Genomic DNA, 5,612 nt, shown 5'->3' with positions numbered 1-5,612 from the left:
GATGGAGCCTCACTCTGTCTCCCAGGCTGGAGTGCAGTGGTGCAATCTCTGCTCACTGCAACCTCCACTGCCCAGGTTCAAGCAATTCTCCTGCCTTAGCCTCTTGAGCAGTGGGGATTAGAGGCGCCTGCCACCAAATACAGAAAATTTTTTATTTTTAGTAGATACAGGGTTTCGCTTGTTGTCCAGGCTGGTTTTGATTTCCTGACCTCAAATGATCCGCCTGTCTTGGCCTCCCAAAGTGCTGGGATTACAGGCATGAGCCACTGCACCCAGCCACAGGAAGCAATGTCTATTCCCTAAGAAGATATAGCACATAGGTAGAATAAGTGGTGAGAATATCAAAATAAATCTATTTTGAATAAATGGTCAAATTTACTAGGCTCATCAAAAAACTTATCCACCACAATCAAGTAGGCTGTATCCCTGGGATGCAAGATTGGTTTAACAATAAATGTGATTCATCACATTAACAGAACTAAAGGCAAAAACCACAATTATCTCAATGGATACAGAAAAGGCTTTTAATAAAAGTCAACATCCCTTCATGTTAAAAAAAAATTCTCAATAAACTAGGTATTAAAGGAACATACCTCAAAATAATAAGAGCCATATACAACAAACCCACAGCCAACATCATACTGAATGGGCAAAAGCTGGAAGCATTCCTCTTAAAAGCTGGCACAAGACAAGAATGCCCTCTCTTGCCACTCCTATTCAACATAGTATTGGGCGTCCTGGCCAGGGCAATCAGGCAAGAGAAAGAAATAAAAGGCATCTAAATAAGAAGACAGGAAGTCAAGCTATCCCTGTGTGAAGGTGACATGATCCTATATCTAGAAAACCCCAGAGTCTCAGCCCAAAAGCTCTTTAATAAACAACTTCAGCAAAATTTCAGGACGCAAAATCAATGTGCAGAAATCACTAGCATTCCTATATATGAACAACAGTCAAACCAAGAGCCAAATAATGAATGAACTCACATTCACAGTTGCCACAAAAAGAATAAAATACTTAGGAATACAGCTAACTAAGGAGGTAAAAGATCTCTACAAGGAGAACTACAAACCACTGCTCAAAGAAATCCGAGATGACACAAACAAATGGAAACACATTTCATGCTCATGGATAGGAAGAATCAATATTGTTAAAATGCCACACTACTCAAAGCAAATTATAGATTCAATGCTATTCCTATTAAACTACCACTGAGATTCTTCACAGGAAAACCATTTCAAAATTCATATGGAACTAAAAAAGACTCCAAATAGCCAAGGCAATCCTAAGCAAAAAGAACAAAGCTGGAGGCATCATGCTACCCAACCTCAAATTATATTACAGCACTGTAGTAACCAAAACAGCATGGTACTGGCACAAAAGCAGACACATGGACCAATGGAACAAAACAGAGCACCCAGAAATGAGACCACTGACCTACAACTATCAAATCTTCAACAAAGCTGACAAAAATAGGCAATGAGGAAAGGATTCCCTATTTAATAAAGGGTGCTGGGGTAACTGGCTAGCCATATGCAAAAGACTGAAACTGAACCACTTCCTTACACCATGATATGGTTTGGCTGTGTCTCCACCCAAATCTCATTTTGAATTGTAACTCCCACAATTCTCATGTGTGTGGAAGTGACCCAGTGGGAGGTAATTGAATCATAGGACAGACCTTTCCCATGCTGTTCTCATGATAGTGAATAAGTTTCATGAGATCTGATGGCTTTAAAAATGGGAGTTTCCATCTCTTCTCTTGTCTGCCACCATATGAGACATGTCTTTCACCTTCTGCCATGATTGTGAGGCCTCCCCAGCCATGTAGAACTATTAAGTTCATTAAACTTCTTTCTTTTGTCAATTGCCCAGTCTTGGGTATGTCTTTATTAGCACTGTGAAAATGAAATAATACAGTAAATTGGTACCAGTATGGTGGGGCATTGCTGAAAAGATACCTGAAAATGTGAAAGTGACTGTGGAACTGGGTAACAGGCAGAGGTTGGAACAGCTTGGAGGGCTCAGAAGAAGACAGGAAAATGTGGGAACTTCCTAGAGACTTGAATGGCTTTGCCCAAAATGCTGATAATGATATGGACACAAAGTTCCAGGCTGAGGTGGTCTCAGTTAGAAAAGAGGAACTTGTTAGTAACTGGAGCAAATGTGACTTTTGTTATGTATTAGCAAAGAGACTAGTGGCATTTTGCCCCTGCTCTAGAGATTTGTGGAACTTTCAACTTGAGAGAGATGATTTACGGTATCTGGCAGAAGAAATTTTTAAGCAGTAAGGCATTCAAAAATTGACTTGGGTGCTGTTAAAGGCATTCAGCTTTATAAGGGAAACAGAGCATAAAAGTTCAGAAAAATTTGCAACCTGACAATGTGATAGATAAGAAAATCCCATTTTCTGAGGAAAATTCAAGCCAGCTGCAGAAATTTGCATGAGGAACCGAATGTTAATTCCCAAGACAATGGGGAAAATATCTCCAGTGCATATCAGAGGTCTTCACAGCAGCCCCTCCCATCACAGACCCAGAGGCCTAGAAGGAAAAAATGGTTTCATGGGCTGGGCCCAGGATCCCTCTGCTGTGTGCAGTCTAGGGACTTGGTGCCCTGTGTCCCAGCCACTCTAGCCGTGGCTTAAAGGGACCAACATAAAGCTTTAGCCATGGCTTCAGAAGGTGCAAGCCCCAAGTCTTGGCAGTCTCCATGTGGTGCTGAGCCTGCAAGTACACAGAAGTCAAGAATTGAGGTTTGGGAACTGCCACTAGATTTCAGAGGATGTATAGAAATGCCTGAAAGTCCAGGCAGAAGTTTGCTGCAGGGGCAGGGCTCTCCTGTAGAACTCTGCTAGGGAAATATGCGGTGGGAGAAGAAGGGAATTATGGAGTGGGAGCCCCCACAGAGAGTGCCTACTGGGGCACCACCTAGTGGAGCTGTGAGAAGAGGGCCACCATCCTCCAGACCCCAGAAAGGTAGATCCACCTACAGCTTCCACCCTGTGCCTGGAAAGCCACAGACACTCAATGTCAGCCCATGAAAGCAGCTGGGAGGGAGGCTATACCCTGCAAGGCCACAGAGGCAGAGCTTCCCAAGACCATGAGAACCCACCTCTTACATCACCATGACCTGAATGTGAGACATGGAGTCAAAGGATATCATTTTGGAGCTTTAAGATTTGACTGCCCTGCTGGATTTTGGACTTGCATGGGCCCTGTAGCCCCTTTGTTTTGGTCAATTTCTCCCATTTAGAATGTTTGTATTTACCCAATGCCTGTACCTTCATTGTATCTAGGAAGTGCCTTGCTTGCGATTTTACAGGCTCAAAGGCAGGAGGGATTTGCCTTGTCTCAGATGAGACTTTGGACTGTGGGCTTTTGAGTTAAGACTTTGGGGGACTGTTGGGAGGCATGTGGTTTTCAAATGTGAGGACATGAGATTTGGGAGGGGCCAGGGGTGGAATGAGATGATTTGGCTGTGTCCCTACCCAAATCTCATCTTGAATTTTAACTCCCACAATTCCCATGTGTTGTAGGAGGGTTCCAGTAGGAGATAATTGAATCATGGGGGCGGGTCTTTCCCATGCTGTTCTCATGATAGTAAGTCTCACTAGATCTGATGGTTTTAAAAATGGGAGTTTCATTTGTTGCACAGTAGTGCTAGAGGCTTTGCAGTTTGGTCCTTGGATCCAGAGTCACCACTGGTGCTGAGCTGCTAGGGAGCCCCTGTTGGTGAGCTTATTGGAGCTTGAACCCATTGTCACCCCTCCCACTCACTGGCAAAAAAAAAAAAATGGCTGAAGCATATCACACAAGAAAGCTCTTCATTGGTGGGCTTAATACAGAAACAAATGAGAAAGCTCTTGAAGAAGTATTTGGCAAATATGGATGAATAGTGGAAATACTCTTGATGAAAGACTATGAAACCAACAAATCAAGAGGAATTTCTTTTGTCACCTTTGAAAGCTCAACAGATGCTAAGGATGCAGCCAGAGACATGAATAGAAAGTCATTACATGGAAAAACCATCAAAGTGGAACAAGCCACCAAACCATCAATTGAAAGTGGTAGGTGCGGACCATCTCCACTTCCAAGAAGTAGAGGCCCTCCAAGAGGTCTTAGAGGTAGAAGAGGAGAAAGTGAAGGAACCAGGAGACCTCTCTCATGGGGAGGACACATGGATGATGGTGGATATTCCATGAATTTTAACATGAGTTCTTCCAGGAGACCACTCCCAGTAAAAAGAGGACCACCACCAATAAGTGGGGGTCCTCCTCCTAAGAGATCTGCACCTTCAGGACAAGTTCACAGCAGCAGTGGAAAGGGAGGAAGAGCTCCTGTATCACGTGGAAGAGATAGTTAATGGAGGTCCACCATGAAGAGAACTGCTGCCCTCTCATAGAGATGTTTATTTGTCCCCAAGAGATGATGGGTATTCTACTAAAGATGGGTATTCTACTAAAGACAGCTATTCAAGCATAGATTACCTAAGCTTTCATGATACAAGAGATTATGCACCACCACCACGAGATTATATTTACTGTGATTATGGTCAGTTCACAAAATGACTATCCATCAAAAGGCTATAGCAATAGCAATAGAGATGGATATGGTTGTGATCATGACTATTCAGATCATTCAGGTGGAGGTTCCTACGGGGATACACATGACAGGGTAACTCAGGTGGTGCTCCACCTACACGAGGGCCCCCGCCATCTTATGGTGGACACTGTTGCTATGATGATTACAGAAGCTCACATGATGGATATGGTGGAAGTCGAGACAGTTACTTAAGCAGCCGAAGTGATCCCTACTTGGGTGGTCATGATCGGGTTGGTAGACAAGAAAGAGGGCTTCCTTCTTCTATGGAAAGGGGGTACCCTCCTCCATGTGATTCCTACAGCAGTTCAAGCTGCGGAGCACCAAGAGGTGGTGGCAGTGGAGGAAGCCCATCTGATAGAGAGGGAGGCAGAAGCAGATGCTAGAAACAAACAAAACTTTGGACCAAAATCCCAGTTCAAAGAAACAAACAAAAAGTGGAAACTATTCTGTCATAACTACCCAGGGACTACTAAAAGGAAAAGTTGTGTTACCCTTTTTAAATTCCCTGTTAAGTTCCCCTCCATAATTTTTATGTTCTTGTGAGGAAAAAAGTAAAACATGTTTAATTTTATTTGACTTTATGACATTGCTTTTCAACAAGCAAATGTTAAATGTGTTAAGATTTGTTGGGAGAGAGATCCAAGATGGCTGATCACTAGCAGCTAGGGATTGTAGCTCCCACTGAAAGAGCAAAGAACGAGAGGACGCCACACTTTCAGATCAATTTTTGTTGCTCACGCACCAGGAGATTCCCAGTGGAGGAGCCCCACGTGTTGTCAGCGCGACTCTTGAGGCTGGTGAGGCGGTTTTGCCGCTGCCTTGGTGTGGTGGTTCTTGGTGCAGAGTCAGAAAAGCACCATCAATCTTAAAGCCGCTGTTTTGGCCGGCGCGGTGGGCTGCTCAGATTCTAGCACCGGGAATCAACAAGTTGGACGTCCATTCAGAAACCCAACTATAAAGACGGTAATTATAAAGACCACAGATGGATAAATTTATAACGAAGGGAAGAAA

At 43.6% G+C, this 5,612-nt stretch overlaps 1 pseudogene; it reads left to right on the top strand.

Annotated features, from left to right (window-relative positions):
* The first annotated feature begins 3,736 nt into the window (after positions 1-3,736).
* LOC108307190 lies at positions 3,737-5,098 on the top strand (annotated as a pseudogene).
* Positions 5,099-5,612: the final 514 nt, after the last annotated feature.

This window comes from Cebus imitator, unplaced genomic scaffold (assembly GCF_001604975.1).
Source record: "Cebus imitator isolate Cc_AM_T3 unplaced genomic scaffold, Cebus_imitator-1.0 Scaffold76, whole genome shotgun sequence".
Lineage (NCBI taxonomy): Eukaryota > Metazoa > Chordata > Mammalia > Primates > Cebidae > Cebus > Cebus imitator.
This window is presented reverse-complemented; position numbering and strand designations above follow the sequence as displayed.